The 15,586-nt window shown below is 38.0% G+C and overlaps 1 pseudogene; it reads right to left on the reverse strand.

Annotated features, from left to right (window-relative positions):
• Positions 1–1,835: 1,835 nt before the first annotated feature.
• Positions 1,836–3,335, reverse strand: LOC123632093 (annotated as a pseudogene).
• Between the last annotated feature and the right edge of the window lie 12,251 nt (positions 3,336–15,586).

Below are 15,586 nucleotides of genomic sequence, written 5' to 3' on the forward strand. Positions count from 1 at the left end.
TTGGGTCCTTAAGTGAACTTGAAGGAAAATCTTTTTTTGAAAAATATAATGAAAACAATAGTTTTTATTTGTCTAGCTTTTTTATGTTTTCTAGTGTACCTTCACATATTTCATTTTATTTAATTCCCCACAACAGTTTCTTTGGATTATTATGGGCTGTTTAGAGTCAGTTGAGCAAAGGAAAGTTAAGAGGTGTGTTTAGTGATGACAAATAATTAAAATAAATTTAAAGCTGACTCTCTGGAAGTTTTCTAATTGTCAGTGGACATCCTGCCACAGCAGAGTCCTGTAAATTATAATAAAAAATGCACACGTATCAATTTGACTATAATAATTTAGGTGGATCATGAAAGAGTGAATTAGCTTATTTCTAAAGGGGTGTGTGTGTGTGTTTTCAATCTTCTAGTACCTGGGGGGTGGGTGGTGTATATTCAGGTCAAGGATGGTAGTATAGAAGGAGGAGAGGACACAGTTTTTAGAAAGATCTCTGCTTTCTGTCAATTAATCATCAGTATTTAGAAACATAGAAAGATGAAGAATATGTTAAATGATTGCCCAAGGGAGTAATGAATGAAGAGAACATTAAGGATGGGAAAGAACGCAAGATAGAAGGACAAAATGAAGAAATAAAGGAAAGAATAGATTAAGCATTGGGGAAGTAAAGGAAACAGCTAGTAATGTCATTATTCTTTCTCACTAAAGGCCTAATATTTGGGACCCTACAGTATTATGTTTAAATTGAGTCAGCCAGGTCTTTAGTAAGATTTTGAAACAAGAAAAGCCTTTCTTCTCCCTAAATGTCTCTTTCACGTTATTCTTTTTCTTATTTAAATATCTTTATGGGGTATAAATGCTTTTTGTTACATGGATGAACTGTATAATGCTGAGGTCAAGGCTGTCAGTGTACTGGTCACCATAATAGTATACATTGTACCTGATAGGTAGATTTTTATCCCTCATCCCACACCCACCCTCCCCTCCTCTTACTTTTCAATGTCTATTATAATCCTTTATGACTATATACCTCATTTAACTCCCACTTGTAAATGAGAATGTGTGATATTTATTTTTTCATTCCTGAGATACTTCCCTTAGGATAATGGTCTTTAGTTCCATCCAAGTTGCTGCAAATGCCATTATTTAATTCCTTTTTATGGCTGAGTAGTACTCCATGATATATATATACATATATATATATGTATATGTGTATATATATATATATATATATATATACACACACCACATTTTCTTTGTCTATTCTTAAGTTGATGGGCACTTATCTACCTGATTTTTTTTTTTTTTGGGACAGGGTCTCGCTCTGTTGCTAGAGCTAGAGTATAATAGCAACCTCAAACTCCTGGGCTCAAGTGATCCCCCTGCCTCAGCCCCCAATAGCTGGAACTACAAGCACATGCCACCATGCCCAGCTAATTTTTCTATTTTTTTGTAGAGACAGGGTCTCACTGTGTTGCTCAGGCTAGTCTTGAACTTCTGACTACAAGCAATCCGCCCACCTCAGCCTCCCAAAGTGCTAGGATTATAGGCATGAGCCACCGTACCTGGCCTCTACCTGATTTATTTATTTATTTATTTATGGCAGAGCTAGCTGAGGATTTATTTTGGAAAAAGCAATTGAATTGGTTTTTAGTTGGGAGCATGAGTAAAAGGGGGTACCCCAGGCAATAAACTTCCCCCAAGTGTGAGCTGAAGGCTGGGGCTGGGGCTGAACCTCAGGTGGGTCTCTTGTTCCCTGTGCTCCTGGGCACAGTTGCCTCCCCCAACAGGGTCTGGGGCAGCTGCGTGAGGGGGTAGGCTGGAGGGGCCTCCCTGGCTGTTCACTTGGGCAGGACATCAGAGGATTCAGATACCAGTTTCCCATCATGGATCTCGATCTTCTTCACAACCATGGCCCTGGAGGAGCTGGTGTGGCTGGAGGAGCTGGAGCCACCATCAGAGCCAAAGCTGGCCTGGAAGGAGCTCAGGCTGTAGTTGAGGCCAGGGCTTGTGAGGGCCCTGTAGGCTGAGATCTGCCCACCTGAGTAGCACTGGTGGCCTTTGTGTGAATACTCATGTTCTCCAGCTGGCTGTCCTCTCCCACCAGCAGCTTGCAGTAGGTGGTGATCCCGATGTCCAGGGCCAGCTTGACGTTCATCAGCTTCTGTTACTCGTGTAGCTGCCACACCATGGCTGCTTGGCTCTCTGCAGGGCAGCATTCGGTTCATCCACCTTGGCACTTGCATTCTTAATGGCCAGCTCTCTGTGCTGTTCAGCATCTGCAATGGCAGCCTCCAGGGAAGCCCTCTAGCCTTTAAGACCTTTGATCTCAGCCTGAAGCTGGCTGATATTCCTGTTCATGTCAGAGATCACCATCTTTGTGCTATGCAGGTCATCCCCATGCTTCCTAACCAGTACCTGCAGCTCCTCATACTTTGTCTGGTACATGGTCTTAGCTTCATCCGGCTGCCATTGGTAATCTCCTGGTACTGGGAGCAGACCTCAGCAATGATGCTATCCATGTCCAGGGAAAGGCTGCTGTCCGTGGACAGAACCACAGATATGTCTGAGATCTGGGACTGCAGCTCACAGATCTCCTTTGCATTCACCTGCCTGAGGAACTTGCTCTCATCTGTCAGCCCTTCTAGGCAAGACTCCTGCTCTACCTTGTTCATGTAAGCTTCATCCACGTCTTTCTTGATAAGCACAGATTCATTCCCCATATCTGTATGCTTATTGATCTCATCCTCATACTTATTCTTGAAGTCCTCCACGAGCCCCTACATGTTGCTAAACTCTGCCTCCAGCTTCAGCTTGTCCTGGCCCAGTGAGTCCAACTGTCGAGGAAGGTTGTTGATATAGCTTTCAGACATGCTGTCCATGTTGCTCTGAGCTGTCTTCTCCTGCTGCAGGAGGCTCCACTTGGTCTCCAGCATCTTGTTCTGCTGCTCCAGGAACTGCACCTTGTCAATGAAGGAGGCAAACTTGTTGTTGAGGGTCTTGATCGCCTCTTTCTCCTGGTTGTGCACGGCCTGGGTATTGGGGCCCACCTCCAGCTTGAGGAGGCTCAGCAGGCTCTGATTCACTGTGTTGGTTGTGATGTACCCCATATCACCAGCCCCAGCATAGCTTCCACCCAGACCCATGTTGATGCCCAGGCCACTTCTAAAGCTGCTGCTGTGGCCCACCTGGGAGAAGCTCAAGGAGCTGATGCAGCTACTGGGTTCCCTGGTGTATGAGGGGCTGATGAAGGCCCCAGGGCCAGAGGTGGACACCTTGTGGGACTTCTGGGTCACCCTGGTGGACGTGGTGGAGGCTGGAGTGGAGGCAGGCAGGGCAAATCAGACAGAGATTCAAGAAGGAGAGAGAAGCTGCTTTTAGGTGGGCTGGCCTCTATCTGATTTTTGATTCCAGAAATTTTCTTGGCATGAGGCAAAGTTTTTCAATTCTCTTTTACAAATTAAAGATTTTAAAACACATAGGGCTGGGTGTGGTGGTGTAATCCTAGCACTATAATCCTAGGACTCTGGGAGGCCAGGGCAGGAGGACTGCCTGAGCTCATGAGTTGGATACCAGCCTGAGCAAGAGCAAGACCCTGTCTCTGCTAAAAATAGAAAAAGTAGCTGGGTGCAATGGTGGGTGCCTATTGTCCCAACTACTTGGGAAGCTGAGGCAGGAGGATTGCTTGAGCCCAGGAGTTTGAGGTTGCTGTGAGTTATGATGACACCACTGCACTCCAACTGGGGCAACAGAGTAATACTCTGTCTCAAAAAAAAAAAAAATTCTACAGGTAAAATAGTACATTAGTATGAATCATTTTTAGTCAATTATAAGGGATGATTTCAGCTCTTTTTCTGTTTGGGTACAGAGGAGATATTCATAACAAAATATTCTTTGTGTTTTGGATAATAGGGTGGGGTTACTACTGAGCTGAAAATGAATAGAGAAAGTCACTGGATACTGTAAAGATATCATTTACTGATTTTACAATTTGCATTAGATTATACTGATGTAATTGCATATGGACAAATAGCATATTCATAGAGATACCTTAGTAAATGTGATGTATCTAATAAGACAAAGTCTACTTTGAAGTAGCTTTTCTAATCTCTCAAAGGTATAAATCTCAGATACACAGATAATGGTTTTTTTTCTACATAACAGAGAAATTCCACACCCTAGAGAAAGATTCAGAAAACTCTACATCTTGCTGATAAATATTTTTATAAGCCTGAGCAAATGATTCAATTAATTTCAACATAGTTAATAAACTGCTACATAGAAGGCAATGCACTAGATGCTGCAGAGGATATAAAAGGTGAAGAAGAGACACAGCATTCTATATCCAGAGGAACATAGGGTTGAACTAAGGAATGTGATGCCATTTCTTAGGTTGCATAAGTTGATGAGAAACAAAAATTAATATATTAATATCATTTAAAGCTATGTTAACTTTCCCTTCCCCTCTATCCCTTTCTTTTCCTTTTCTCTTCCATCCATCCGTCTGTCCTTTTTTTCCCTTCTTACATATTTGTTTCCTTGGGTATCACTTTTGTTTCTACTCAGAGCAAGTCAGCAAGTCGGGCACACATCAATTTAGCAGAGATGATCCTTAGTTCCCAGAAAGGGTGGTCTTTTTGCTGTAGCCAAATCTTGAAAGCAAAGGGCTAGCATGCCAGGTTCATGCATAAGTCAATGCATCCAGGTAGAAGAGGGCAAAGGCATGAATCTTGAAGTAAGAAGTACTAGGTAATTAGAGATAGGTGACTTTACTTGAAATTCAATTACTGGCTACTTGTGGCTTTAAGGGACTGTGTCTAAGTTTATTCATTTATAAGATGGAGATATTTTATACTAGCCTACTGGGATTGTTATGATCAATCAAGCACCCAGAGGATTCTAATATACACTAAATAAAGTTCCAGACCCACTGTTTGAACGTTAAGGGAAACAAATTTACTGAACCAGAGCTCATCATTTCTACTTAATGTCTGCCTGGTTGTTTTATAGAAAAATCTCATCTTAATTGTAGGCATGATTGATAGAAACTTGGCTTCAGATATTGCTAAGAAAACTTTCATTTGAATGTCCTTTGAGGGAAATTAGCTCTAGAAATCAGATGATTTTATTCATAAGATAATGAATAGATCCTAGAGGTAGTTTATGGTTTAATTTGAGAATGACTGCCTAACAAAATATATTAGATTTAGGCCAAAATTTCTTATTTTTCCTTCTCTCTTTAAACTGGAACTTAAGTTGGAAGAAAATTCTTTTCAGATTTAATGAATTTGTTATTAACAGTGTTCTAAAGAGTTATAATTACCCAGACTTATTTGAAAATAGAAATATTTTCCCTCTCCCATATAATGTCAATGGCTAATACACGAAATAAGTGTTCCCCAGAACACTAAGTGTTTTTTAAAAAATTATTAGAATTTTGCCTAGTTAAGAAGAGACTTTGTTAAAAGAAACAGCTTGAGGGGCTCACGTTGGCCAAATCTGGCACAATTTGCCTATCAAAACGAGTAAGGATAGTAATGGGATATAACCTATAGAAAATATTAGAATTGATGAGTCAATACTAATAATCAATCAGTTGATAAATAAATGCAAGGGAAAGAGAAGAAAGCTCTTCCTGATAGTAGGATGCCAAGTAATAAATGTAGAAGAAATGATAGAGCTTTAAAAATCACTGTTTTGCAACAATCATTGTAAAAATTGATTTGGATAAGAATCATCAATGGATCATAAAACTAATGAGTATAATTTGATGAATGACAGGTTATTTATATAATTTCAAGGCATGTCCCCACTGATTACTTATTGACTGCAAAGAAGAAAATTTTATCAGTGGGGAAGCCTAGCTACCACTATCTTAACAAGTACTGTATGCCTCTTAATGTGATACCCTGAGAAGAAGCCACCTACTTTGTCACTATGCTGTTTGACATTTTGCAACAAATGCAGAACCTAAATTTAATCACAAAGAAACGTTAGATAAACCCAAATTTAGGGACATTTTACAAAACAAGTGGCTTGTACTCTTCAAAAATATCAATGACATGAAAAACAAAGAATGGCCAAGAAACTGTTTAAGATTAAAGAAGACTAAAGAAACATGCAATTAAATGCAATTCATGATCCTGGACTAGAACTGGATCTAAGAAAAAAATTGCTATAAGGATTTATTGGGGAAATTGATGAAATTTAAATATGGTCAATATATTAGAAATAATATTGTATCAATGTTAGGTTTTGTGATTTTAAAATTATACTTTGATAAAGAGGCATGATGTATGCAACTTACTCTTTTTTAAACTAATAATATTTTTGATTGAAAAATCATAATTGTATATACTTATAGGGTATAATGTTATGTTTTGATATATGTATACAACAATGTGGCGCTTATTTTTAAATATTTTAGGATAGAATGAGAAAAGTAGATGTAAAGGAAGAAAGGTAACAAGTGTGGTAAATGGTGAATATAGGTGAATATGGGAGTTCTTTTATCTCTTCTTACAACACGTATGTAAGTTTAATAATATTTCTACATAAAAAATTTTTTTTAAATGAAGAAAAAATTTTTTTTTCAGAGAGGATTTCCTGCTGCTAAAGAGAGAAAAATTGAATTACGCATTTGGGCCGTATTTCTACAACTAAAACTTTTCAGCTGTCACTGGTGAATAAGAATAACAAGCTTAGATAATGTCATATTTCTTTACGTTAGATGCAAACAGCTAGTCAGTTTTGGAGTTTGTGTTTGGTTAGACAGCATAGCTCACACATTTGTAATATATAATATGTTCTCAGCATAAAGATATAATGTAAGATCCATCTACAAAGGGCTAGGCCCAGGTTAGACATCATTTTATTTAACAGGCAAACATGGATGTAAAGATCTTGATCGAAAACATAATTTATAACATCTTAGTAGAGTTTTCTTTCTCTAGAAATGAAAAATGGAGTTAATTAAACTATTTATAATGATACTTTATAAAGATACCAGAAACTAAGAACAATTAAATGCTTTTGATAGAATGAAATAGATGTGTTTACTAAATCATGAAACTAAACACAGCTGTAGATAAAACAAACTCTAATATTTGGAAATAGGGACAGCATCGTTCTATGTTATTTTTCAATTTATTTTTGCCAAATCCAGGGAAAGCAGCAGATGTGGCTAGAAAAACGTCTCTGCTGAGGTTCAGGTTCAGACACTTGTTTTTTCATTGCCACCTGGCATCTACACCGGTCCATGCCCATGTTGATGTGTCTCATCTTACAGTGGTGCATACAGGCCTCTCACTTCCTTCTGTCATACTTATATATGAATTATGTAGAACTCTTTGTCTCTCTACCTGCCACAATGAAATTTGGCATTTGAAGTGCAAAATCCTTATCTACTGGTATCCATTTTCCTTATCTATTGGCTTTAACTATTTCTTCCTGTCTCCTACTATATGGATTCATGTTAATGCTGGAAATGTGATTAGCCTCCCATTTGATACTAATTTGGTTTTTCTTTAGCTGCCTAGAAATAAATGTATTTCCTTTGCTGTAGCAATGGAGAGGTTTTGAAGATATTCCTGGATTTTAGGGGTGGGAAACAGAACAAATTTCAGGCCGAGCACTAGTTTAAAAAATGTCTCCCCCACTACTCAGAAGTAATTTACTTTATTGTTACTTTCTTATTTTTTGCTATCAACAACCTCCCATGACATCAGCAGCCCTTGGTTAAAAGCTATTCACTGGATGCCTTGAAAGGCTTTTGCTGTTTAACTGTTTCAGGCCCCCTTAAATATGTGGTATATACACACCTCTCAGTGATTTCATTGGGTTTTCCCATGCCAAAGGTCCTAGATCTAATTACAATCTCTAAAGACACACCCTGTTTTTTTTTTAAAACTAGCAGGTTTAGAATGGAGCTATAGAAAAAAACATGGCAAGTGCACAGAATATGTGGAGCTTTCTTGAAATTCTTTGCTGTCAAACTTCCATCATAACATGGGACACAGCTGGATAGTATAATGGCAATGGGAAATTTGAGGATAGAGCAGGGGAACCATAGGGTTTTTCTGGCTCTGTGTAGGCATTCTGATCCCTGCCTTGTTCTCTGACAATTAAAGTTGTACAACTGTCCAAGCTTCCACCAAAGAGTGATTTCTGCTCTGTCTGACTTAGCTTTTGTACCAGCATCAGTCAGAACACTGCCATTGGCAGGACTTGTCACAAATGGGGGTGGGGGCAGTGACAAACATAGTAAGAGAGATTCTCCCTTCAGCAGCAGCAGTTCTTTGGGGTGTCTATGAACATAGCCCCCTATCAGGTTGGCTTACAGATTGCCATAGTGTTTACAGATCATCCTGGAAATGAGATGTTATGTGAGGAGGATCCCGGGGTGCAGCCCTTGAAATGAATTTCATATGAAAAATTAAAGTGTTGGGGGATCTTAGTACGAGTCAAAAACCTATGCAGAATGGTAGATACAAGGAAGTTAGTACTGTAAATTATGTTATCACAGATGAACGTTTATATCAATCATTAGGGCTAGAGGATGAATTTATATAAAGGTAATTGATGAGCCACATTAAAAAAGCTAATGTAGATAATAGATGAGTAGAGAATAATACCTCTGGTGTTTGGGCCTGCAGCTGTCCTCTGGGTCACAGTAGCTAACAGGCAAGAAATTATTTTTGGCTGTGTGTGTAAGAAAATGCTGAGTACCTTTTCCTCTAGACATCCCTGAACATCCTAAGTCATTATAGGTGCTAAAGCCATGCATGGATTTTAAAGCACTACTTGCAGATTCCAGAAGAGAAGGCCTGTGTGGTCTGTTTTACTGCAAGCACAGTAAAAATTAGTAGACCCTATTTATTTATTATTAATCTGGTGGCAGAGATGTATCTTAATGCCTGATGGGCTTTATGTGCTGCTGCTATTAGTTGGGAAATTTTTCCCTTTTTTCCTATTAAATCTTCATTCCAGGAGTTGTGTTTATTTGGCACTAAGTTAAAAGGAGAGGATGTTGTTAAAAGAAGGGACCACTTTACTGTTCCTATTAACACAGCATCTCAGTACCTACTGCTGCTAAAATCCAATTGATTCAGTCTCTGAAGTCTGTCATCAAAGAGTAATTCAGAAACTATTAGAATTTGCAGATATAATTTTTTAATCTAAAAATATATATCAGGGTAAAATGGTTGAAATTTTGTACAACACATTTCCTTTCTCTAGGTTTTGGCAATATGATATCTGCCATATTTTATTTTAATTTTATTATTTTTCTAAGGTATTCATAGAATAGGCTTTCTGTCCTGGAGGTACAAATACATTTAAAAAAGGAAAAACTTCTACCAATAAAGAGTTCTGTCTATATTGATATGTACAGATAAGAGCATTTAAAATTAAAGCACATGATGGGCAATGTCTGAAGTTTCAGAAGATTGAAGTGGTCAGATACATGGCCAGAATGTATCCGGCCATGTTTTAAAACTGAAGTGTGGAGCACAAACAGAAATTTAATGAAATACAAAGAGATACTAAATAGTACATTTTCTCCCTGAAGAGTGATAATTCCTAACCTAAGATTTCCCCTTTTCTCCAGAACACTCAAAGAACTAAGGTTAAGTCTGTTTGAAGTATTTGTGCACTTCATATTATATAGGCATAATTCACTGAGCACTCTTTGAGATAACCCCCTTCCCCTTTAAACCTGGAACCCAAATAATTGTTTCCTTCTAGTATGTGCAAATGTTCACTAGAACATTGTATCTCACATGCCTGAACCCAAATCCCTTGTTCCTTAAGGGGCTCAGAAAGACCATCTCAAGTATTGACGTATTTTGAGCTCGGAGTTTCAGATGTCCTAAGAACACTGGAATTTAGAGCTAGAACTATTTTTGAAGGTCCCTGAGAGAGTCAGGTCAGCATGGCAGTGGGCTGGCTTTCTCTTCTTGTTGTAGGCATTCTGGAGGTGAAGAGTGATGACCACTCAATGTGCACAGGGCAACTCTGGATAAAGAACCATTTTATGATGATCTGGGGTAAAAGACTATTTTTTTACTTAAGTTTGGGTGCATACTACATTGAATTGACTTTCAGCTCTTTTCCTTTCTTTACAAAGGCTTTCAATGTTAGCACAAAGTAGCGTGGCTTGTCTTGACTAGTATTTTTATTTTTTCCATTCAGCCATCTTCATTTTGGTCTTGTTCTTAGTTCATCTTAAATGGACTCCTCAAATTGGGCTGCTCTGAAGCTTATGTAAGGGCTACTGAAGTCTCTGGCTACTCCGGAGACTTTAGTGGCCCTGTGTGTGCCCCTTCCTGTCTATTCTGATGTTCAAACGTTTAAAAATGTTCAAACATTGCTTAATATAAGGCTGTGTTTCTGTTGTCCACCAAGTAAGTCTTTTATAAGAATTCAGTTTATTTCAACAGGGGCAGAATACCTGCTACAGATCAAGAAATATGTATGGAAGTGAGGATATGACAAAAGAGGGAGGAGCATGCTGTACCCCATGAGAAAATCAGAGAAAAATAAAAGAAATGAAAACTAGATACTGTTATGGTTCAATACGTAGTTTTATTTCCTATTGTGAGAATTTTTTAAGAGAGTACTATAGACTAAATCTTATGATTATGATGTCAACATTTCCTCATCAAAAAGATAGGACCACAATGATTGTATTTTCATGACATTACAGTTGTTTCAGTGGATATCTGAAAGAATAATACTATGTGATTACTATGTATAATTAAGCTCTGGAGAAAAATAAAACAGAACACTATATTGAATCTCTAAGCTATGAAAATCATAGTATAGCATATTAGAAATTATTTTTATTAATGTGAAAACTCTAGATCTGTGGGCCAGATACTTGGGTTCCAGAGCTGGCTCTGTCACTAAGTAACCACATAACCTTGTAGTTAGTTCTCCCAACCTCCTTGGGCCTTGGTTTCTTTGCCTGAAAAATGAGAGAGCTGGGGTAGATAGTTGGACTTTATAGACCATTTTGACTCTGTAACTCCATGCCTTATGAAGGCATTTTAAGAGATAATAACCATCTAGCCTTCTTTCTTTCTTTCGTATTTTTTTTTTCCTGTAGGGATATGTATCCAGGTGACAGCTGGGGGCTCTATTCAGTCAACTTATTAATGAAAATATTACTGAGTTTGTTCAGAAGATCTGCAGATATGCTAATTGGCAGCTGCTCCATTCTTCTCAGGGAGCAATTCCAAGTGAAATATTTGGAATTGGATTTGAAATACTTCTTCCTTATTCCCGCCTAGGGGATTTATGTAAAAGAATAAAAAAATTTACCCTAAGTCAGAAGATTCTCTGGTCTGATCCACCCCTTCTAGGACTTTATGAGCAAGAGGGAAAGTTATAGCAGTTTTTCATTTTCTATGAGAATGTCAGAGTTTGGAACAATAATGGAGTCTGGAATTACTCTTCATAAAAGTGTATGAAATTATCAGCAGAATGGAAGGGAAATGCGGCAGGTGAGATCAGAGGTAGAAAAATAATTTTCCTATTACAAAGTAGTTTTCTTTCTTTAAATGGCATGCAGGGGTTAATCCTCCTTGATATCCACTCCAGGTATGTATCTGGTAATATATTTCTTTGCAAATAACTTCGTGCTATATTATCATTGTGATAAATTTTCCTCTGTCTGGAGCTTTCCCAAGTGATGTAAAACCCTAAGCAAAGCTGCTTCTGTCAGTGATGCAGGTGGCCTTGCACATTCTTTAGAACTCCAGACCATAGATGAGGCACTCCATGAAACATGACATTCAAAAGGCTAATAAAAATCATGAATTAAGTTTGCAAGAGAAATGGGGATAAGACAAGTCAAGTATCCCTGGACAAGCCAACCACAATGTCTCGGAGGAACTGGCATTCATGTAACCCTAAGAATGTAAATTGAATAATAATTTTGTAGACTCTAAAGCCACAGCAGATGTCTGAGGTTAACATTAAATGCAGAAAAGAAGATACTGTGCTTAAAATTCTGTTTTAGAAACTTGAAGACTTTGTCAGATGTCCAAGGGTTTCTCTATGTGGAGAAAACTTATTCTGTTGAGCACATGCATGATACATTATACATGCAGACATTCTAGGAGTTTATGGGTGGTAGTAGAGGGTGTAATTATGGATGACTGTTCAGAGAAAAGTCAAGAGGAAAGACAGAATTGCGTTTTAATGTCACAAATATTTCAAAGACAAGCTGAGACATTTTTAGAAAGGAAAGAATCTGAGCAGGAAGGAAGATGTAGAGCTGTCTCCAAAGAGATTTGCTCAGAGCGGAGAACCCTCCAGATCATTCTCTGGAAAATGGTCTTAGAGTTAGAATCATTGAAGATCTGGAGCTTAAATTTCATTCCCTGTTCAGTCTCTGTGTGGAAATGCCACTTCTCTTTTTCTGTGTTTGCTTTTTCTCTTTTTAAAGAAACATATCAGTTCTGGCTGTTTATTCCTTTTTAGAGTTTCTTGATAATGTTCACCAAAAGTATTTGTATTCAAATGTCATTATGTCAGACCTATTTAAGTCAATTTCTACATAATCAATTCTATTTGGAAATAAGGTCTACATTTCTAAACATGGGTGTCAACATTGGAACATATAGGAATCACTCTTGTTAAGCTAGCTAGATTCTTCTAACACTTCTGGCATCCTTGTAGAATAAACACTTTACGTTTACATGGATGAAAGCTGTGATATAAATTAATAGTTTGGCAATAATGTGCCCTGACTCAAACCAAAAGAAAGGTGAGTAGCCTGGTGTCTAGTAAAAAAGAACAGCAACTCTGGAGTCAGACAGGCCTGTCTGGCTCTACCACTTGAGAATTGTTTGGTTTGGGGAATGTTGCTTAAAAAGCTAAGCTTCAGTTTTCTCATCTGCAAAATGTTTTTATAATACTTACTTTATAGAAATATTCCAAATGGTTAAATAAGTAGGGAGTGTAAATCATTTAGCACAAAGCATGGCAAATTACAGAATTCAAATCAATATTTAGCAAATTCTCCCTGCTCTAATTCCCCCCTGTCCCCAATAAAAAGTGCACTCACATTAAAGGAAATGTATTCTAGGAGTTATATCCTTAAGCAATTGTTGAATCAAATAGTGTATAAGCAATGCAGCTGTATTGAGCACTGAACTGTGGTGTTCCCATCTTGGTGGGCAGGGCTCCTAACATCTCCCACCTTTTGTTTTTTATCAACACCCGCCTCCTTCAGTCCTCTTGCCCCACAGATCTCTGTCCCAAGGAGTGGTAGACTAATTCCACTCCATTTGTGGCTTATAACTAACCATGAACTATTCTTTCCAGGTGGCCTTCAATTAATGATTCAGAGGGATACCTTGGAGCCCTCTAAACTCTACCCTTTCTCTGTCTTTTTTTGTCCTTTTTCCATTCTTAAACTTCAGTCTTACCATCCTAGTCTCCATTGTCTAAATCGCTTAAAGATTTTATTAGTCTCTTATATACTTTCAATATTATTAATTATAAATACATAAAACTATAAACTCTAATATCTATGGAATTACATTGGTACTAATATGTTCATAGTTATGTATCTTGTTTCCTCTATTTAAACGTAAGCCTCTGGTTAGAGATTTGATTTGGTAATAGGTGGAAGGGTTACCACCTCACTGAAGCTGGGGGAGTCTTCCAAACTAATGCCACTCATGATGAGACTTTTTTACTTTGATCAACAGATTGCCCCTAAAATAGCTGAAAACTGGAGGCCTTTAAATCTGTCTGATGCAACAATCTTATTATATGTACTATAATATAATGCAGCAGTTTGAGTTTGAGGCCAATGCTGTGTTTGGAATGTAAGTGTGCTGGCTTTTTACTATGTATTTTAAAGGGAGAGTGTTCATTCATGACCCTGGCTCATTTGACTAACAGGCCAAGTCTGCGGGGCAGCCTGAGGCCATGACATGCTCCAGGATGTATTTGTCATACTCTGTAATTTGCTGACACGTTTTTTTAGCCTATGTTTGCCTAAAAGAAGAGGCTAAGATGAGGCCTTGATGCAGGTCATTTATTTTGGAAAGGGAACCCAAGAAATAAGAGTGAAGGTCTGGAAAAGCCAAACCAAGAAGAAGGAAAATCCAATTATTAATAAAAAGTATGTTATGGAACCAATCAAGAGCATGCACAATCTGGACAGAAGAAAGTAGGTTGTGTCCTCCAGCTCCAAACCTCATTGGCATTGGGATACCAACCAGAATTACTTGTGGAGTGTTTGCTTATTACCTTATGTACTTCCAAGTGTGCTCGTGCATCGAGCTGGCTGCGTGCTTCTGTGGCGTCCGGTGTGCGGACAGAGTGCAGAAAGCAAATGGAGCTCGAAGCAGCCAGAAGGAGCTCTGGTGGCCTTTGAACCATCCAGAGAAAACAAAATGTTGTGAAAGGCATAAATATTTAATACAGAAGTTTTCTTTCCTTTCCAGCCAGTCGAAAAAGTCCTTGGGGGCCTGTGTGGCATAATGAAAAAAATGAAACTTTGGATTCTATAGTTAAGGTCCATTAAGCTTCAACTACTTTAGCATGTTGTTTTGTCTAGGATTACCCTGCTAACAGAGCCTGTGACAAAAGTTTGGTCGAAGGTAGTTTATTTTGGCATTTCTATCCCAGGAAGCTGGAGTCCAGGAGAGGAGGATGATATAACGAACAGAATTCAAGGATGCAATAGTATGCATTATTGATTAGGTCACCCCAGGGGTGACTGGGGCTTGATCTTGCCTGGACTTTTATGGAGCCTTATGAAATGTGTCTCTTTCATTGTCATTCAGGCTTAGGGAAGTTAAGTAAACCTCCTTAGGTCACAGGACTAATAAGTGGCAGAGGACAGATTTTTAATCCAGGTCTGTATGACTGTCAGGACCTTTGGTTTAACTACCAGGCTATAATGTTTGCCTATATTGCACATTTTTCTTATGATAATCTCATGTCTATTTAAAACCTACCAGTCTAGAAGATAGAAGTCAGGTAAGAGCAAAATTATAACACATTCTTAGTTATTAGGCATAATTTGATCTCCAGTGGACTTTTTGTAAAGAATTCATGTCCTGTCATTTAATTCTACGTCTATTATTAGATTGTCACCAGAATTTGAGATAACAAATAGATTTGCCTACCACTGGTAATGCCCAGACTAGCAGACATCAAATGTAACAGTTAAGGTCTCTTGAAGGAAAGCATTAGGTGTTAGATGCACTGTCATTGTTTTCATTTGTTTCTTTGCTTACCTGGAAAATAACTAGGGAATCTAATGCTTAGGGAGATATGTGTCACTATAATGATTTAAGGGTATATGAGATCTTATATACCTTGGACAATTTTTCTGTGATGAGAATGAATAGAGCTGTCAAAATAATATTTTGGTTAATTACAATAATATTTTGATTAATCATAATGATGATATTTTTGAAATTGAGAGTGTGGCTGCATTGTTTATGTTGTAGACAAACTTAATCATCTGTGGATGGTGTTTTTTGATGTTATGGGGAGGTTGTTTATCTGTTTCTATAACTACGTAGGACTTGCCTAACCAAGATTACAATGTTTATCTTTAACA

This window comes from Lemur catta, chromosome 2 (assembly GCF_020740605.2).
Source record: "Lemur catta isolate mLemCat1 chromosome 2, mLemCat1.pri, whole genome shotgun sequence".
Taxonomy (NCBI): Eukaryota; Metazoa; Chordata; class Mammalia; order Primates; family Lemuridae; genus Lemur; species Lemur catta.